Below are 22,732 nucleotides of genomic sequence, written 5' to 3'. Positions count from 1 at the left end.
CAACTAGCTGCTCGTGGATAACTTAAATTTTTAATGTCATTTTGTGTTTAATAATAAGTACTGTATGTTACTTTGAAGAGGAAATCATGAATGCGACGAACGTACTACGTGCATTACCTATTTGACGTAATAATGAGAGTGGTAACATTTCAGGTATGTCATTTATTGTAATAAATGTGAGCTTACACGCCTTAAGAACAGTCTTATCTTTGATAAGGTGTTCCCTGATATTTGTAACATCGTGGTATTACTTTACATCTTGAGTTACTGTGATACAGAGGAGTGTTTTCTAGTGGTGACTTTTTGGAACCATTTTCAATAGTCAAACGACTGTACCAAGGAGCGATTAGAGGACTTGCTAGATATCCGCGTTAAGCCGGTTGCATGCGAATCAGGCGAAATTGCATTCAGGTCGTTCGGATACTTTTGAGTACGACTGTACATGATTTACTCCGAATGGTAATTTTTGTAGTTTAATAAGGTCAACTGTAACCATACTTCGTCTCTCTAACAACCCAGACCCATGGCAGCTTCTAAATTATCTATGAATGCTGACACATCCTCCATAGCTTGCCAGAAAACGGAGTAATGAGATTAGCCACAGTCGGATTCAATGAAGGTTTGCTCTTTGAAACTTCTGCTTCCTCTTAATCCTCTGTCCATTGTTGCATACGTGTGTTATTTGTCGACAGGGTATCTCCTTGCTTTTGTAAAGCAGCATTACTCTCGTTCAACTCAGCTACCTTGTTACACCAAATATTCAATCACTTCCTGAGTCATCATCGCTCGTGTTTGTAACCCTGATATTTGTGAAAAAATACAATACACACAAGAGATTACGAATAGCCACTGCAGGTACTCAAACATAACAAAAGGACATACCCTCAGTTCTTACAAAGCATCATCAGCTATCTTGAATCTGAACACTGATGTGCCTCATGCCCATAAAATCAACACATACTACATCACAGGTACTAACTAAGTATAAGGCAACTTGCGACCTGAAAAATTCACCACTTGCATCGCATTCCTCATAACGTCTTGTCTACTGTTACCCTTAAACTGAGACAAACCTGCAGGTCTTTCTCCTTTCACAAACCGCACTTGCAGATACCGACGGCAATCAGTGATTCCTAGTATGCACGTGCCTTAAAAGAAAACAGCTCAAGAGCAACCATACTAGCAACAGATTACCATTCTGGATTAGATTAGATTAGATTAATACTTGTTCCACAAATCATGAATACAACACTAAAAGATGTCTGTACAAGATATTACATTACACAAAATATTGCATGACACTAATGTTTAAGTTGTTTTTTTTTTCCTCCCTTAATTTGTATCTAAAAATTCAGCCAATGAGTAGAAGGAGTTGTCATCTAGAAATTATTTTAATTTATTTTTAAATGTTAGTTGACTATCTGTCAGGAATTTGATGCTGTTTGGTAGGTGACCAAAGACTTTTGTGGCAACATAATTTAAGCCTTTCTGTGCCAAAGTCAGACTTAACCCTGCATAGTGAAGATTATTCTTTCTCCTGGTGTTATAGCTATGCACACTGCTATTACTTTTGAACTGGGTTGAATTATTAACAACAAATTTCATACGTGAATATATATACTATAAGGTTACTGTGAGGATCCCTAGATCCTTAAATAGATGTCTGCAGGATGACCATGGGTGGCCTCCAGCAACTATTCTGATTACACGTTTTTGAGCAATGAATACTTTTCTACTCAATGAGGAATTACCCCAGAATATGATGCCATACGAAAGGAGTGAATGAAAGTAGCCACAGTAAGCTAATTTACTGAGACTCTTATCACCTGAATTTGCAATAACCTTAATAGCATACGTAGCTGATCTCAGACATTTCAGCAGACCATCAATGTGTTGCTTCCAGCTTAACCTCTCATCAATGGACACACCTAAAAATTTTGAAAATTCTACCTTACCTACAGACTTCTGTTCAAAGTCTATATTTATTACTGGAGTTGTGCCATTTACTGTACAGAACTGTATATGCTGTATTTTATCAAAATTTAAAGAGAGTCCGTTTCCTGAGAACCACTTAATAATTTTATGAAAAACATCATTTACAATTACATCACTTAGTTCTTGGTTTTTGGATGTTATTACTATACTTGTATCATCAGCAAAAAGAACTAACTTTGCACTTCATCAATGTGGAATGGTAAGTCATTAATGTATAACAAGAACAGTAAAGGACCTAAGACCGAACCCTATGGGACCCCGTACTTGATAGCACCCCAGTTTGAGGAATCAGCTGTTCTTTTAACATTACATGAACCACTTATTTCAACTTTCTGCATTCTTCCAGTTAAGTATGAATTAAACCATTAGTGCACTGCGCCCCTCAAACCACAATGATTTAGCTTATCTAAAACAATTCCATGATTTACACAATCAAAGGCCTTTGAGAGATCACAAAAAATACCAATGGGTGATGTCCGGTTATTCAGAGCATTTAATATTTGATCAGTGCAAGCGTATATAGCATTTTCTGTTGAAAAGCCTTTGTGAAAACCAAACTGACATTTTGTTTGTACTTTATTTTTATAAATATGGAAGGCTACTCTTGAATACATTACTTTCTCAAAAATTTTTGATAGAGCTGTCAGAAGAGAGATTGGGCGGTAGTTGTTGACACCCAACATATTCCCCTTTTTATGCAATGGTTTTACAATGGCATATTTCAGTCTATCGGGGAAAACACCCTGCTCCAAAGAGCTATTACATATGTGGCTGAGAATCCTACTTATCTGTGGGGAACCACCTTTAAGTACCTTGCTGGAAATGCCATCACTTCCGTAATAGCTTTTACTTTTCAGTGAGTTTATTATTTTACTGATTTCTGAGGGAGAGGTTGGTGGAATTACAGTTGTTTCAAACTGCACAGGTATGGCCTCTTCTATTAGTAGCCTTGCCTCTTCTAGTGAAGATCTAGATCCTATTTTCTCCACAACACTTAAAAAATGATTATTGAAAATATTTTCAATTTCGGATTGTTTTTTAGTACACTTGTCATTCAGTTTTATGGTACTAAAGTCTTCCTGTGCTCTTGGTTGCCCTGTTTCCCTTTCAATAATATTCCAAATTCCTTTAATTTTTATTATTAGAGTTACTGATCTCAGACATGATACACATGCTTCTGGACTTTTTAATAACTTTTCTTAGTACCGCACAATAGTTATTATAATATTGAACAATTTTGGGGTCAGCACTCCCTCTTGCTGTTAGATACAGTTCTCTTTTACGGTTGCAAGATATTCTATCCTTTAGTTAGCCAAGGTTTTTTATATGTTTTCTTGGAATTATGTTTAACTATTTTCTTGGGAAAACAACTTTCAAATACCCTTAAAAATGTATCGTGAAATAAGTTACATTTCAAGTTTGTATCGGGTTCCTTATACACTTCATCCCAGTCTAGCTGCTGTAGGCTTTCCCTAAAGTTTGCAGTATTTATATTGTTAATTGAGCGCACTGCTTTGAAAGTCTGATTTGATACACTGCATGGAGCTATCTCATGTACTGTAACTAGCAGTGCACCATCATCTGAAAGACCATTCTCAACAGGATAAGAATTTATGTCCTTAAACTTATCTTGGTCTATAAAAAAGTTATCAATCAATGTACTGCTGTTCTTTGTTATCCAAGTAGGAAAATCAATGACGGAGCTCAAATTGAAAGAACTGAGTAATACTACGAGGTCATTCTTCCTATTACACTCTTTCAGGCAGTCAACATTGTAATCCTCACAAATGATAATTTGCTTCCCCCTGTTTGACAGATAGCACAACAAAGCATCCAAGTTTTCTAGAAATAGCTGGAAATTCCCTGAGGGGGACCTGTACACTGTTACAATTATGAAAGTGCCATCATTTAGTTTAAGTTCAGTGGTACATGTTTCCATATGTTGCTCTACACAAAATTTTTCAGTTTCTAAATTTTTTACACTGGAGCAACAGATATGAGCATTTTCCAAGATGGCCGCCGGGTGAGATCACAGGTATTTTCTTCGTCTGCTAAAATATCTTATTTAAGAGGAAATAATATCAAATTAAAATTTTCTTTGTTTTGTGTACTTGCTGCAGTGTCTGTTGTTGTCGCACAAATGAATATTAGCGTCTCAGCAGAGCTTCTTCTTGAAAAAACTTGTTCCTTAGCTGAAGTCGCGACATATCCCGAAATTTTGCATGACATAAGCACCAAAAATTCTATTCAAGTTTTCTTGACAGTGCAAAATTGGTTTAAAAAAGACAGCTACTAACTTTATCAGTGTCTATTGTCGCAATAAAAGTGTAATTAAACGTATCTAAATCGTATTTAACTATTATTTACTAGTTTGATAGACGCGATCCAGGTCTAAATTTTACGAGTTATAAACATTTAAAAACCTGACCAAACACGCCTGATAACCTAAATTCTCTAAAAGGAAAGTAATTACATATTCATTCTTCTGTCACTGTATGTTTAAATTAGTACAAATACAACAACCACCACACATAAGACCTTTGTGTCGGTTTTTGTTTACACAATGCCAATCTCGCGTCGTTGACAAATTTAAAACATTATTTAAACTTAATTATTCTTTCGAAACTGGCCATGAGGGAGAAATGTGGGAGCTGTTATAGGACAGTGTGTAGAGGGATTTGTTGCCAATTTTGTAGGAAATATTTTCAATAGGGAGGATGCAGTACAGAGTATGCAGTAGGAACATTTTGATTGGGAAACAGGAAAGGAAAATCTGTGCCTTTCAGGCGCAACTGGAGGCAGCAAGGATGCAACTCATAAGGATCAAGGGAGATAGGGGGGAGGAGGGTGGTTGGGAACTGGCAGCTGGTAGGAGGATAAGAAGAAAGAGAATGCGATCTGACAGTTTTATCATCAACACCAAAAACAGGTATCTATCACTGCCAGAGTTAAGTGGAAAAGAGCCTCAGGTAGAACGAGGAGCAGGTAATTTGCAGCACACTTCAACTGAGGCCAAGAAGCATAGGACTATACAAAGTGTTAGGAAGAAGAAAGTACTGGTGCTAGGTTGTAACCATGGGCGAGCTGAAGGCCCTTAGTTACAGGAAAGCTTAGGGGCAGCGTACCAGGCTACCAGTATCTTCAAGTCAAATGCAGGGCTGAGTCATGTGATAGAGAACCTAGGATAGAGGACAAATATGGGCAAGGAAAAATGTGGTGTAGGTGTAAAAGATCTCGGACTATCAGATCATCTCTGTCAAATAACAACAGTAAAATCAGGCATCGAATCATTCCCTAAACTACAAGCCTAAAAACGACATCTATCAGAAATAAAAATAAAAGATTTTTCAAAAGAACTAGAAAATCAAAGCTGGGATGAAGTGTATAAGGAAACCAATGTAAATATGAAAGAAATTTCCAAAAGTATGCAGTCTGTATCAACATCTCACAAAAACAGATGGATAACAGCACGTATTATGAAGTCCTCCCAAACACTTAAACACCTCAGTTCCATGAAAAATATTCTTAATGATCCAGAATTCTTAAATTTCTATCATGGATACAAAAAGACCTACAGGAAGGTGCTGATTGCTGCAAAAAGTCATTTAATGACAAAATAATATATAATGCACAGAATGAAAGCAAAGCAGTCTGGGATGTTACAAAAAAAAAGAAACGGGGAGAGGCAAACAAACACAGAATAACATACTCCTAAAGGAGGGGAATAAGGCAATAAATGATCCACAACACTTATGAAAAAGGTAATAAATTATGCACAACACTTAGCAAACTATGTAAACGAGCATATTTCAATTATTGCAGAGGAATTACAGCAAAAATTCTCCAAAACAAATATAACACCTGTAAATAATGTTGCACTAAATACAATGATGTTACTTCCAATCACAGAGAATGAAGTCAATAAAACTGTTCAAAATCGAAAAAATAAAAAGTCAGTAGGCTTAAATAAAATACCAGTGAGTGTCCTGAAACAATGCATAGAGATTATACAAGGCTCCTTAACAAATATAATAAATGAATCCTTTACGTCATGGACGTTTCCAGAGCAGTTGTAACATGCAAGAGTTGTACCTTTGCTTAAGAAAGGTAATACAGAAGACATAGAAAATTACCAGCCCATTTCCCTACTGTCAGCGTTCTCAAAAATAATGGAAGCAATTATGAAAGACAGATTAATGAATGACCTGAGTAAATACAATCTTTTAAGTGAATCACAGTTTGGTTTCTGAAGTGACAAAAATACGGAGTCAGCCATAGTAGGATTCACAACAGTTGTACTTGATGCTCTTGATAAAGATGAGTGTGTTACAGGCATAGTTTTGGATCTTTCTAAGGCGTTTGGTACAGTCAACCACAAGATTCTATTAAATAAATTAGAAGCATTAAGAATAAGAGAGGTAGCTAATGATTGGTTTCGATCATACCTAGCAGATAGGGTACAAAGAGTAGAGATAACACATACTTCAAATAGATCTAAACATTTAGTAAAACACTTATCAGAACCAAAATACATTAATATAGGGGTTCCACATGGCAGCTAATAAGACCAATATTATTCCTGATATACGGGGTGTTCAAAAAGTCTCTCTACAGTGCTCTATGATTGTTATCCATGTGTGCCGTATGCCGCAGTGGATATACCGAAATGAAACTCAGTGAAATAAAAGTTATTAATTTATTGACTATTCATTTTTACTTACAAATTTTCACATTAAATGTTGAAAGTGTATCCCCTATTGTTGAATACACAGTTCAGTTCATCTAATCATATGGCACACGTGGCTAACAATCATACGGCACTGCAGAGAGACTTTTTGAACACCCTGTACATCAATGACTTTCCCAATAGCTTTACGCATGGTGAAAACATTCTCTTTGATGACGACAGCAATATTATAGTCACTGAGAACAAGAGAACTCCACGCTGAGAAAGAAAATGAAACTCTCAAGGAGGTTTATGATCGGTCAATAAGAAATAAAGTGACATTGAACATAAAGACAACTAATGCCATGAATTTCAGTTTGAAGAGGAAAAATGATAATGTTAAATTAAATGTAGATGGCACCTCTATAGACTGTGTAACAAATGCAAAATTTCTAGGAATGAATATTGATTCTGAGTTGAAGTGGTGTGAACACACAGAGGTACTTGCAAACAGAATCTCATCAGCATTTTATGTCTTTAGAATCCGATCATCAGTGTGTAACATGCAGTGTCTTTTACTGACATATTGTTCATATGTACACTCAATTCTGAGCTATGGCATTCTTTTTGGAAAACAAACACACAGAATATGAACACAATTTTCAAACTCCAGAAAAGAGCCATCAGAATAATAACCAAAAATACTAGTCGAGCTCAGATGTGTTCAAAACACTGTGGATTTTAAATGCTCCATGTGAATACATTTACCAGTCAGTTGTAAATATCAAAAATCACATTGGTATACCTGTCCATGACCATGCAACAAGAGGTAGACTCAACTTACATTTAAAAAGAAAAAAGAAAACTAAAACAGCATTTTCTACCAAGGAATAAAACTGGACAATAAATTACCAAAAGCGATTAAAGATATTACAAAAATACACTTATTTAAAAAGGCAGATAAAAAGTACCTATTATGCAATACAATTTATACATTGAAGGATTACTTAGATAAAACAGAGTACGCGTTTGATAAAAAAATGTTGTTGTGGTCTTCAGTCCAGAGACTGATTCGAAGCAGCTCTCCATGCTACTCTAACCTGTGCAAACTTCTTCATCTCCCAGTACCTAATGCAACCTACTTCCTTCTGAATCTGCTTAGCGTATTCATCTCTTTGTCTCCCTCTACGATTTTTACCCTCCACACTGATCTCCAATACTAAATTGGTGATCCCTTGACGCCTCAGAATATGTCCTGCCAACCGATCCCTTCTTCTAGTTCTGCCACAAATTTCTCTTCTCCCCAATTGTCTCGACAGTTATACTGAGAAACCCGTAATTCCATCAGAGCAGTGCTGAACATGAGACAGGTGATTGCAATGACTTGAGGTAGCGCTGATCAGAAGATGCTCCATCGTGTCGGTGCTGCTAGTTATGTCACCGTGATTATCCAGCAACAGACCTGCAGAACGCCACCGTCGTGTGAGTGGCTCTGCAGTGCATGACGAGGTGGTCCCGCCACAGCAACTCTGGAGCCCGCTTGTCCGCTAAGATGCGCACCACTGCCATCTCCAAACGCATACGCCCGATACGCACAATATGCGCACTCCTCGCGTCTTCCCAGCAGCTCGCAAGATGTCCAAGAGATGGGTATTCTTCCCCGCCTCTGAACAAACTCCAATTTTTCTGGTTACCTTACACCTGCTAATTCTTCCCACCAAACAGGACATGTCAGCCAGTAGCAGAATATGCGTACTCGGACGGGCAATAGTGAGGTTCTTTCAAACACACAATATCCCGCCATTACAACACTCGGGGTAAAAAGACAAATGACATAAGAATACGCCTTTCTACATCCAAAAACTGCCGCTTCAGCTCCGTATCCGTGATATCACCAAATATTTACCAATTGCGCGTTTTCGCGCCAAGCAACTAACCTCACATCAGTGGTCCTCTGAAAGGAAAAAGTTGTGCACGACGCTAGGCCATTATTTTGTGCAAGCCGCTTTTCTTTCGAAAAGCATATAATGGTTATCTCGTGGAAGCACTCTTCAGAACACGAGAAAACACAAGGCCCCTGCTGATAAAGTTATTTCCACGGCCCCAGTTCGGCTGCTGGGCAGGGCTCGCTTGTAAAATGCACAATAGCTCAAACCTTCTCATTGGTGGCCTCAGAGTGCCATCTCGCGTGGAGAAACTTCAGATGCTCCCACCTGGGCTGACGGCAGACGACAACTTTTTTTCGCTGTATTCTCTACCCTGACTGTCGCAATTCAGGCGTGCTCCGCGTGCCATGCACACATAGAAACCATTAAGAAAACAAATTCGTGAACCACATTAACTGTGAAGATAAGAAGCTAGAAATAGTTCATTATTTACAGTCACCGTGATCTGATTTATTTTAATAAAACGTTTCTGTCACAAACCTCACTGCTATTACCCTCTAATTATTGAATCAACTTCAACTCAAACGAAGAAGGCGTGTGAAATGTCTCGCCACCTTTCATTCATACAGACTCGTCGCTGCTATGACAGTGTGAAAAACAAATGACGAATTAGGCAAAACACACACAGTTCTGAAACATCAGTTCTGGTGAGATAGCTAATAGTAAGCCAAAAGTTCAGAATGTAAACTAGACCCAATTTGAGTATGTATGCCAAAGAGCAGATGGCTGAAGTTTTAAGCAGGGCACCTGCCCTGATCCACTTAGACTCTGTCTTCTGTTTTCTAGGCCTGTCCTTTTTAGGTGCCCACGAAATGGCGAGATTTCTCTATGTGACGTGAAGTGTTGTGGAGGGATTTTTCCACTGAGTAGTGTGGTGCCCTCGCAGTGTAGGCTAATGGTTAAAATGGCTCTAAGCACTATGTGACCTAACATCTGAGTTCATCAGTCCCCTAGACTTAAAACTACTTAAACCTAACTAACCTAAGCATATCTCACGCAGCCATGCCCGAGGCAGGATTCGAACCTGCGACCGTAGCAGCAGCGCGGTTCCGGACTGAAGTGCCTGAAACCGCTCGTCCACAGCGGCGAAGGCTAATGGCTTGGTGCACACTATGGCAGACCATACCACTGTCTCTGATGTGAGCTGATGATGTTAGTTGCTTCTAGGTACAGTAATCACAGTTTGTGCTCCTCGTGGTGCACTAATCACCTCAAGCCATATTTTGATTGAATTCTAACTAGAAGACGGCGTTAGTTAATTAAGGTCGATCTTCTGTCTTAGCTGTCATCTCCATAGCTGACTGGTCAGCGGAAGTGAGTGCTATGCAGAGGACGTGGTTCTGATTCTTGTAGTACCAAGGATTTTTTATTAGTGGATCGACTGGTGGAAGCGCACTCAGCATCATGATGCCAATTGAGGAGCTGCTTGTTTGAGAAGTAGCGGCTCGAAGTTCTGGAAAGTCGGCAGAACGGACGGGAAAGTGGTGTATTGATCATATGCCAGTCCACATCACATCATGGCAAGGATGAAACAGCGACCGGTCGACCTCCTTTGAGCCTTCAGGGCCTGGACGAGGGACTCATTTCTACCTTAGCGAGCGATGGGACAACTGTGGCGAAGGTCGTTTGGGCTCGAGCTGAGGCTCATAGTTTTAAGAGTTTGGTAAAGTGTTTGGTTCACCCTGTTTTTAGTTCACTAATCAGCCAGCCAGTGCAGTACGTGGGCAGCCCCCTCCCCCTAGAAGTAAATGGTATCCACAAACTGAACTTGTATCCTACCTCACCACACGAACAAAAATGTCAAGTATCAGATCAGTAGCAGTTTGAAGAAAGGCGGAACGTATAATGGATACTGACTACTAGCAAGTGTACCCCCAAACATTTGTCGTGAAATCTCAACTTCCTCCCCTCCTTTCAAATCTCCTCCAGCCCATCCCCACAGCTCAGATCCTGGGTACAATCTTGTGTTCTATACATGTTGACAGATTACATCTGTATTTTGGTTTGAGCAGACCTTAACAAGACTGTGGAGAAAGGCGTTCTGCCTAACTTGCACAGACGTTCCATCCGACGCGAAAGGTCACTACGGAGCTTCTGACTGTTGGTTTCAATGTATTACAAAATTCTGAATACGGATCACTTAAGAGAACGAATTTTAAGCTGAGAGCTCGCAACCGTGCTTAGAAAATTTCGGTGATAATTCCTTTAGATACGGACAAGTGTAAGACACCATTTTGTCCTCCCGAATTAAGTGAGCGTTTTCTTTCTATACATTTTCTCCACTGAGCCCTGTTTGGCACCGCGACTATTCAACACAGCAAACAAAAACAATTTTTTTATTTGCTCTCGTTGCCTTCTACCAGTCAACATAAATCTCCCAATATGAAGCTACACAATTTCTTCGTTCCTTCCAGCCGTACGTCTGGCTTGAGAATATTAAGATAAAAGTATACGAGATCATACGTCACCAAATTCCTGTGGCTTACTCCGAATTGATGCTCTTGATAAAACGTAGGCCTTTTTAGATCATTCTATCACAGACAAAAAGGGACATCTTCTAATTCATTACAATCATTATAATAATAGCGTTTGCTATTTCCTACTTAACCTATCTTCTAAAATAAGTCGTAGGGTCAGTAGTGCCTCGCATGTTCCTACATTTCTCCAGATTCCAAACTGATCTCCCTCGAGGTCTGCTTCTACCAGTTTTTCCATTCTTCTGTAGAGAATTCGTGTTAGCATTTTCAGCTTTGACTTATCAGACTGGTTTTTCGTTAATCTTCGCACCTGTCAGCAACTGCTTTCTTGGAATTGGAATTATTACTTTCTTCTCGAAGTCTGAGGGTATTTAGTCTGTGTCATACGTCCTGCACACCAGACGGAAGAGTTTTGCCCTTCCAAGACTATCAGTAGTTCTGACGGAATATCATCTACTCCTGGGGCCATTTTTCGACTCAGATCTTTCAGAGATTTGTCAAATTCTTCTCGCAGTATCTTATCTCACATCTCATCTTCATCTACGTCCACGTATCTTTCTATAATGTTGCTTTCAAGTTTACCTCCCTTGTATAGACCCTCTATATACTCATTCAACCTTTCAGCTTTCCATTCTTTGCTTAGGACTGGTTTGCCATCTAATTTACCACCATTCACCTAACAAGCCTTAAATGTTAATTGTCAACCGTTCTCACTCATAAACCATTCCACCAGATCTCTAATTTTCCTATACGCTCAAAACTCATACTTAAAATCTCCTGGCACTAAGGCATTCTGAGTACTCTCTTTGCGACGACTCATTCTGTAAGACCAACGCCTCTCCACTTAATGTAGTTACTATAAACAACAGAATCACTATAAGTTATCTCCTCAGGTTTGTTATTAATCTTTCTCTATATTTTACTGCCTTACTCATTCTAATATTCCCTGTGAATTAATATAGTCACATATAAAGCTCATATCACCAAAGTAAAAAGAAGTACACTACATTGCATACAGAACTTCTAAAAAAATTAACATTTGAAATGGCCACTATAAATAGCTCGTATAGCAGATACGTCTAACTCTTCAATCAAGTGTTCTACGCTGTTCTTCTTCTATGCCGTATTTGCATCACCCTGGTTTACTAGCCTGTATGGTATAGTCGCACCCGTCCCATTGTGATCTAACAGTTATTACAAAATACTTGTCACTGTCGTTAAGTCTTAGAACATTCTGTCATTACTTATTTGCATAACTATAGGTGATCCCTCGATATGTACACCTTTACTGTCTTTACAAATGAGGGTAACCTAATTGGTTCCTTGCGATTCTATGTAAATGTTTTGTCTACTCTATTTCAGTTCTAAATGCAGATATTTCTTCAGATTCTGTGTACTGCACAAGCCTTCCATTCTTCCTCAAATCGGGGAGCCTAATGTCAGTATTTTATTATGAGGAATTCTGGTATAAAGACTCTCATATTATCAGAATAAAAGTAATATTATTACATAAAGTGTTAACAACGGAAAGAATTTCCTTGCTTTGTTTCCGTGACTACTTGTAACCTCCCAGCAAGTTTCCTTCTTCGCTTCACCCCAGCCTGTGAACAAGCTCAGCATTCGGACTATTAGCTTTAGCATTGTTTAGTGTGATTCTCTTAACTTTACTATTACTGCAAACAGCTGTCATTTCTCTCTTCAGGTCAAGTACTATTCTATTATTTACGTACCAACCAGTCAAGACTTAATAAAATTTTCAGATTCAAGTATGCTACCACTAATACGGATTACTGAAAGTGAATTCCATCAGTGTCAAAGCTAAGTAAAATTCCCTCATCAGCTTTCCGACTTCTGGAACATAAGTGAACATTGGTTATTGGAAATGAAGGAAAGTTGCATTGTTCCTTATTTTCCTCTCAAGATCCCTTGAATATTACGCTAGCTTGATTCCTAGTACCCGCAATAATTTCTATCCTTTTCCCCAAGACTGTTACTGTCACAAGTAAAATATTTACCGGGGGTTTTCTCTCTCCACCTATTCCAACGACTCAACCTTTAACAACTGATTTTCGTGAAACTTATTAATGCTGTTTTATATGACTGGATTTTTAATATATATATAGTAAAATGAATGGATGAAAATGGGGATGAAATGGCTTTAAATATTTTTGTTATTTACTCTTTCAGTACGAACTTTGTTGTAGAACCCTTTTTTACGTGTGGAAATAAAAATTCATTTAGAAAGAATTCAGCACATTTAAAATTACGTGAACTTTAGCAACCCTCTCATGCTGGTAAATTCAAACTAACTGATTAATAACATTTATGACTTTAAAAATTATTTAAATCAAATTTTTTACGTATTTCGGCCTTGGCACACATTTTCTAAATGCAGTAGGTTTTTAGATATTTACTGAATTCTTTCCCGGCGTTAGCTATGGAACACAAGACTGTCTCTGTTAGCATAAAATGGTTAAATATTGCCAAGCCGACCTGAACGTTTAATTATCATTGACAAAACACACTTCACTATACATTTAAGTTATTTGCTTTAGAAATAGAAAGAACCACCAGATTAACAACTTCAACGTTAATTATCCGCCTAAGAATGCACAAATGTAAAACCAGTAATAAATTCAGTCAGCCTCAGGATCGCTGTAAAAGAAAAATATTTCGTAATTCACTGCTAATTTTACCTGCTCCCGATTTACGGATTTGGTTAATTTTATAGCGGAACATTTTTTTAAATTTCTTTAAAGAAATATTATAGATGACATGGGCAAGCTAATTTACATTAGTAATACAAAATTTTGATAAATTATAATGTATTTAGACCACGACAATAATTAAAATTACACACCTTTATAATTTCTCCTCTAATGGCGGCTAAAGACAGATACAGCAAAGGAAGTCTACTCATGCATCTAATGCTACGTCACAGATTCCTCTCTCACTCAGCTCTCGAGGAAGACGACCAAGAATGCACACTATGTAGTGCTATTTATATATTGCTGATTATTAATATCTCTTTGTAATCTTACAACATTATTTTCCTCTGTGGCTATATTTTATATTTTTTCATCGTAGATATTAACATATTTCGTAATTACATTATGAGTATAGAAATATTACAATCATAAATACATCGAGAATATTATCACAGAAAATATTGCAATAACAACCAACGTCCTTTATACAAAATTAAATATATTTTTTGTTAAACAATTACAGTATATACGAATTGCTTCATAGCGGCGTACATAGTACAATCAAACGTCATTTCAGTTTATTAACAGTGTGTGTGCTGCCAGGGAACGTTACAGCTTGAAAGTTAACGCTGCGGTGACTACATAAAATGATTGAGAATGAATGCAAAATTTAGTTTACTAACAACATTTATTTTCCCATAACAAAGACAGACATAAATTATTCTAAACAAGTTATTGACTGCATACCGTAAACAACTAACAGTTGGTTTAAGAGCACAATGGGCGAGGATCCTGGGTGGCAGAAGTGAGTCAAGTACTCTGGCCCTAAAAATGTGGATGATGCAATCTGAATTTATCCGACGCTGAGCAGAATTTGGTTGATTAAATCTACTGTGGTTTCACTACATAGGTGCAACTGAGAGCAAGTGGCGATTGAGATCTGTACACCCTGAAAATGCCGGAGCAGCAGTACATTATTCTGTTTGCTTCGTGCGGTGATGTAAATTGCAGGTGGCGTGATGGATGCGGCGGTGGTGATACGTGAGGCGGCACCGGTGAATCGATCGCGGCCACGAAAGAAAGACAAAAATCTCACAGTCTAGGGATCAGGCAGATGGATCACAATTTACTCTCTACCAGAGCCCTGAAATCACGGTAGATTTCATTGTGTGTCACACCCGTTTGCTGGTCGTCCCAAGGACCAATTTGGCTCACATATAAGACAGAGCGCACAAGAATACCAAACGTCAATATGGGTAAACCAAAAACGAATAAGTGTGCCCTCGGCAAACGAGTAGTCCGAGACGTTTGAAGTCACACTTTCGGTACAGTAAGAACTTCACCACAGGCTCCTCAATCTAAACTACCCGCAAGTGAAGGCAGTCTCTGGACAGGTCCCAAGCACCAACCACACATGCCAGAGCATCGACCAGAAGTCTCCTGCCAGACCAGTCCAGCACCTGAGTGCCTCGCACCTCTTCAGAAAAATTTCCGTTTTCCCACAAAGTGCACAAACGACACCGTCTTCACGTCGTCTTGAGCCAATCATAGGGCTCTAGAGGTGCTAAACCTCCCCTCCCAAACGACAGCACAAAATCATGTCGAACCAGGGCGAGAGTTACGAAACCTGAGTCTCTGAAAAAAAGGAACCGCCAATTACTGGCTTTTTTAAGTTTTCACGTAGGGGAAACATGATATTCTCTGAAGTTCTGTTGCTTCCCATGCCAACAAGTGAACAAATGTTCAAATGGCTCTGAGCACTATGCGACTTAACTTCTGAGATCATTAGTCGCCTAGAGCTTAGAACTAATTAAACCTAACTAACCTAAGGACATCATACACATCTATGCCCGAGGCAAGATTCGAACCTGCGACCGTAGCGGTCGCTTGGCTCCAGGCTGTAGCGCCTAGAACCGCACGGCCACTCCGGTCGGCAGCGAGTGAAGAGATAAGATCTTAAAGATCTTTATCTAAACCGCCTGTTCCTTGTCCCGTTTTACAACTCCACTGTGTAGATGCGTTCCTTCAGTCCGTCGGCCCCCTGCCCAGGCTTCTGCTGGCGCCACGGCATTGTTCTGCTGGAGACCTGTCTCGACGAGGGGCTGCTCTGTCTGCCCTGTACGGCTGTGGGCCTGTCCGGCAAGTTTTACTGAGGAATGGGCTCGCCACCAATTGCTTCCAACTCCCAACATGTCGTTTCTATGAGCTAAGAACCATAAAAATACCTTATGCTTTTAGCACCCTACCAGGCTCCATCAGTTTCTGCTCTGGCCGTTAACGTCCTAGAGGCTAGCTCAAGGTGCATCAGATTGTCATAAAATCTTTAATAATTTTCTGTATACGAAAAATAGGTGAGAGAGTAACTTGTCCTCTCTCAGGCTAACATTTGAAGTACTTGGTTGGTGAGTTTGCGGTCTTTCCTCTTCCTGAATTTGTACTATCATTATGGTAACTATAGTTTGCCTATTTGTATATCTATTGTTATTTCTTCCGTTAAAATTATTTCCATGTCTCTGTCTTCAATCGTTATTTTAATTTTTTTCTCTACTGTCATCTACAAAATTTGTTCTTTGGGTTTCATCCATTTCTCCTAAGCTGAACAAAGTACGTAATTCATCTATAAACTCTAGCAGCTGGTGTTCTCTAGTAACTATTCTACCTTTTCCCATCTAATTTCTTGCTTACCCATTTCTCTTAAATGATATTCATTGACCAGTTCATCGAAGCACTTCCCTCCCTTCATTCAAGATGTCATTCTACAAAATGTCAACAACCATCCATTCCTTCTTTAAATGCCTTCAAGCTAAAAAGTTCAAAGCAAAAGTTTCTATGTGTTCCTTCTGACCAAAACTTTGATTTAAATCTTTGTGAAAACTGTTTTACTGAGATAAAACTCCTAAGTTCATCAATCGAAATTATGTAGCGTGCCCTGAAAGTGACTCACCATAACCGAACACTTTTCTCAATGCCACAAGATTTCTGGATTAAAGTCTGAAAAGATCTTAAGAATATAATAGGTTGGTCATCACCATTTGATTTCAACATTGTAAAATTGTATAGTCTTTCTTCTTTACTTTATATTAACTCCATTTAAAGTATCTGTTTTGTGTGCGCTAACTTCATTTCGCTAAGGGCAAGTATTCATTCCTAGAAAATTAACATGAGCAAGTAGTTCTTCCAGTTTCTTGCCACCAACAGGAGAAGTCTGCTTACAATTCTTACATACCTCATAAGAGGAGGAGGATAAAATAATGAACCACCTGCTGCTGGCAGACTCATTGGTTTATCTCTCTGAGTCATACTCACACTGTCAAGTGCCTCGCAGTTTGACTATAACTTATCTAAGACCCGCCTCTGTGTTTTGGCAGTTTTGCCATCCACACTGGCTACGAATTGCTTAACATGTATTATGACATATTGTTCCCTTTCATTAATGTTGTCTATTTCTTTTGCTATCGATTGAGTCTAGGCAGAATTTTGATATCCCTGCTGTTCCACTTATGCTGCTTTGGTAAATCTGCCCTGTCTCGCTCCTAACTGAAAAATTCTCTCATTCGATTCGTGTTAATGTCTGGGTATCTCAATTTGCAGTGTTTGTATCTGCTCCTTAAAATCTGCTCTAAAGAGAGCCATGTTTATTCCATATTCATCACACATTGCTTTGATCTCTTTTTTTATTGAAGACAAATTTTGTACCTTCCTTTTGAATACTGCAAACTCCTGTTTTATTTCTTGTTTTGTATCCTCTTATGACTTTCATAATTCTCTTTTTAATACACTTTTACCTAGTTCATTATTTCCAGGATTTCTCTGAACATACCACTTACATTCCCTTCCATGTTGACTGTTTTTATTATTCTATAAAAGAAGCCAACAGAATTTTAGTTTATACCCATATAAGTATTTGTTCTTTACATTTCCTTAATTGCTAACACTAAATCAAATTAAGGTTACTGAAGTTAGCTGCAATGCACAAACTGTCTACTCACACTTTCAAGCCAAGAGAAAGAAAACACAAACGGAAACAATCATTTCTTCTATAAAAGCCTCAACATTTAATACAACTGAGAGTACAAATGAAGGAATTGTTTGTCACAGACCAATCTGTTGTTCTCTCTTCAGAATGTGGGCGTAGAAGAGCATTTAGCATTTAACGTGGAATGGCCAAACTGCAAACGCCAGACGAAAGTAGATTCATGCAGCTCAATGACCACACGTGCGTCATCTTCTACAACAAGTTCTTGCTGGTAGGTGTTCCCTACACTAACTTTCAGAGCATCTATAACACCAGTAATTACAAAATATTCGTCAGTTGACTCGTAGTCAAGTAGAAGTTAATTGCCAAAAGAATTACCAATTACATAAGCCATTATTTCTGACAGTTCTGACCAGCAAGTCGACATTTTATCCATAGACTGAGATATTTAATTTTTGCCCTCTCCAGGACCTGAGTTCATAAGCCTTATGTGATGTGGTTCTGGAAGAAAAGTGGTCACTCAGCGCAAGTGTTGGGGCTTTTATTTATTCGCGAGTCCGGTCCACATCACTATTTGAGGTGCCCATTCACAGGCAGAATGGTGCGCCGACTCACTCGCCGACACGTCCGATGATGTGTGGACACTCGCGACTGCTTGAGGGACGCTATCTGCCTGCACTGACGGATTGTGCACTGACAGGTAGTGGCTGGGGCTTGCAGGTAGAGGTTCGCCCGTCAATCAGACGCACTCGGACCACGGACCCGACTGCAAGTCCATCCTCTCACAAACAGGTGAACGAGTCGGGACGAAGCCACTTGGCAGACTGAAACGCCTGAGTATGGGGGCATTTAAAATCTTTTCGCGACTGAGACCATACACGTCCTTTATACGGTATTTTTCATAGGAATCATATAGATACCCCTGTGGTTTTAACTGTTCAATTATCGAGAATTATGAGAGACCCCTTTTTTTGTGAATTTGACTGCCTGCTATAATTCCATGAATAACTTGTGGCACTACAACAGTGTTGCGTTTTAAATAATAAACTACTGAATTTCAAAGGTATTCCTTGTGTTGCCTAGTGTGGTGTGCGTACTGTAAGACCTTCGGTACACACACCATCAGATTATTTGACTTGTCGCTCCAACGAAGTAGGCGAGTGTCAGCAATATGTCTTGTGGCGTGTTTATCTTCTGCCGTTAGGTCAGACGATAGAAATGCCACTTGTACGCTTAGAGTAGCAGATTGACAGTGACCAACTTTAAACAGAACTTGACTAATTTTCACACACGTTTATTAAAATAATAAAAGCATAGATATTACGTATCTTGATTCTGGATGCTGGTTACAATTGACAATCTGAAGTTCCTTTGGTCTTGGTACGTTAACCTTATTCTCACATATCTCTGATACTTGACAAAGTGTCTATACATCTCTTCATGGCTATGTACAGGAATATGACAATCTTATTAGGCGCAGACTGAAACTTGACTATAGGCTGGTACAGACAAATGCAAACTAATGCAGACTGATGCAGACTGATGCAGTCTTACTGATCGGAGGTCTGTACACTCGTTATAATACCTCGAGTGTTCAGGTATCACTGCACGAGTGTGATCCGCGAGGAGAAAAGGTTCTACGTTAGCAGCAATCTCATTGGCTGCGTTACATATTAATACGCAGATCGTTGGAAGCAGAATTTGGTCCGTCTCTAAGACAGCGCCATCTCGTAGTGCGGAAACGCACGAGCGCTGCGCCTGCACTGTTGTGCTTAGCGGGGCGCGCTCTAGTGGGAAAGTTGTGTACGCGTTGACTACGCTGAACTATCTACACAACACCTAGCTCATTTGATATAATCAATTTAGCTGCAAAGACTTACACAATCGTAATTTTTTTTTTAAAAAAAGAATTGTTTTGCAGCAGTTGTGTGATCTGTGCCTATACTACAACTGATTGCCAAGAATTAGTTCTGTTAAATCCCTTTATGCATCTTGTTTCTCCACACAGATAGTTTCATCTAACCAGAATGGTAGCTATCAATGTGTTAGCATTTTAATATCTTATGTCATGAAGTCTGTCTTTAATTGAAATAAAGTTTTGAAGAAGGTGAGCCACCTACAGTATCGGTAAATGTCACTTCCAACATCGAAACAGACACAAACCTACTAGCGAGCAAATGCTCAAACTCAATGACATGGCTCTGAGAATTAGTAAGGATATGCGTATAAATACTGAACCACACAGTGGACAGTTTGTATATAAAGCCCGTAATAATGCATCATATCGATAACAGCATTATGACCTTCTTATCTGACTATAGTCATCTAGATTTGTAATTGGAACATTCTCTCGGTGTTAACAGCACTGCCTTCTCACTCGGTTATCCGTAATTGCACGGATACCATGCGGTGAAACTGCCTATCTGAGAACTTCGTGCTTCGTGCGTCTGTAGTCTAATTTCACTAACCCTACAGCTCAGATAAGGTTATCTTCGCATCTGTGACGATACAAGAGAAAGATTCTGCTGCTTGTGTGTGTATGTGAGTGTGAGTGTGTAAGCAAGCATTTATCTCCATACAATTTTTACGAAAATATTATATTTCTTATTTTAGTTCAAGTTACTTTTAAGCTTTTTGGTCATTTAACCACACTCATCTCATCAGATTTTAAGTACAGATGCTACTAATTCGTAACTTTTACTTTAAGGGAAACGAGACAACAGCGCTCAGGAATTTGTAAAGAAACAAGGAGCGAGAAATGAAGACTAATTGCTATGGATATATTTTGCAGGTATCTCTGGCTGTGTCTCACAATTATGCTGGTCTAGAGGGCTTGTGGATGCTCCCATCGGATCACTGTAACTGTTTGTCGATTCCTGGAAGCTCTAAGACAGGAAGTCTGGATAACTCGTTTACCACGACATGTCAATTTTTCCACCATCGCGGAATCTCACTGTTCGAAAAACTTAAATAGGGTAAGTTAGGACGCAGCTTCAAAATTTTACAGTGCACGAACCATTTCTCTCCCCATTCTTCTCCAACTCGAGTTTTTCCCCCGTGTGTAATCATCATGTCCTCAACGGAACGTTGACACCTAATCTTCTTTCCTTTCAGGGAGTTCGGTAATGGCGAGAGGACTGAGAAGGCGCAGGAGAAGCAATGAATGAGTGCATCATCGGACAACGAGGAGTCATTCTACCAACTCGAAGGTGAGACAGTGAACTACTGCATATGTGTTAAATGAGTGTGGTTAGGCGGAATCTGCTGAGGCGTTGTTGGAGTAATGCGCTGCAACTGCAGTCTTCACTTCGAATATGGTTTATACAGGGTGTTTCAAAAATGACCAGTATATTTGAAACGGCAATAAAAACTAAACGAGCAGCGATAGAAATACACCGTTTGTTGCAATATGCTTGGAACAACAGTACATTTTCAAGCAGACAAACTTTCGAAATTACAGTAGTTATAATTGTCAACAACAGATGGCGCTGCGGTCTGGGAAACTCTATAGTACGATATTTTCCACATATCCACCATGCGTAGCAATAATATGGCGTAGTCTCTGAATGAAATTACGCGAAACCTTTGACAACGTGTCTGGCGGAATGGTTTCACATGCAGACGAGATGTTTTGCTTCAGCTGTTCAATTGTTTCTGGATTCTGGCGGTACACCTGGTCTTTCAAGTGTCCCCACAGAAAGAAGTCACAGGGGTTCATGTCTGGCGGATAGGGAGGCCAATCCACGCCGCCTCCTGTATGTTTCGGATAGCCCAAAGCAATCACACGATCATCGAAATATTCATTCAGGAAATTAAAGACGTCGGCTGTGCGATGTGGCCGGGCATCATCTTGCATAAACCACGAGGTGTTCGCAGTGTCGTCTAAGGCAGTTTGTACCGCCACAAATTCACGAAGAATGTCCAGATAGCGTGATGCAGTAATCGTTTCGGATCTGAAAAATGGGCCAATGATTCCTTTGGTAGAAATGGCGGCCCAGACCAGTACTTTTTGAGGATGCAGGGACGATGGGACTGCAACATGGGGCTTTTTGGTTCCCCATATGCGCCAGTTCTGTTTATTGACGAAGCCGTCCAGGTAAAAATAAGCTTCGTCAGTAAACCACATGCTGCCCACATGCATATCGCCATCATCAATCCTGTGCACTATATCGTTAGCGAATGTCTCTCGTGCAGCAATGGTAGCGGCGCTGAGGGGTTGCCACATTTGAATTTTGTATGGATAGAGATGTAAACTCTGGCGCATAAGACGATATGAGGACGTTGGCGACATTTGAACATCAGCTGCAACACGGCGAACGGAAACCTGAGGCTGCTGTTGGATCACCTGCTGCACTAGCTGCGCGTTGCCCTCTGTGGTTGCCGTACGCTGTCGCCCTACCTTTCCAGCATGTTCATCCGTCACATTCCCAGTCCGTTGAAATTTTTCAAACAGATCCTTTGTTGTATCTCTTTTCGGTTCTTTGGTTACATTAAACCTCCGTTGAAAACTTCGTCTTGTTGCAACAATACTGTGTTCTAGGCGGTGGAATTCCAATACCAGAAAAATCCTCTGTTCTAAGGAATAAACCATGTTGTCCACAGCACACTTGCACGTTGTGAACAGCACACGCTTACAGCAGAAAGACGACGTACAGAATGGCGCACCCACAGACTGCGCTGTCTTCTATATCTTTCACATCACTTGCAGCGCCATCTGTTGTTGAAAATTGTAACTACTGTAATTTCGAAGGTTTGTCCGCCTGAAAATGTACTGTTGTCCCAAGCATATTGCAACAAACGGTGTATTTATATCGCTGCTCGTTTAGTTTTTATTGCCGTTTCAAATATACCGGTCATTTTTGAAACACCCTGTAGATCTCCCCAAGTAAGCCTACCCTATACAAGCCACATCTCCGAATAACTACTGCGACCTACATCCATTTGAACCTACTTACTGTATTCAT

The sequence above is a fragment of the Schistocerca gregaria genome, chromosome 3 (assembly GCF_023897955.1).
Source record: "Schistocerca gregaria isolate iqSchGreg1 chromosome 3, iqSchGreg1.2, whole genome shotgun sequence".
Lineage (NCBI taxonomy): Eukaryota > Metazoa > Arthropoda > Insecta > Orthoptera > Acrididae > Schistocerca > Schistocerca gregaria.
This window is presented reverse-complemented; position numbering follows the sequence as displayed.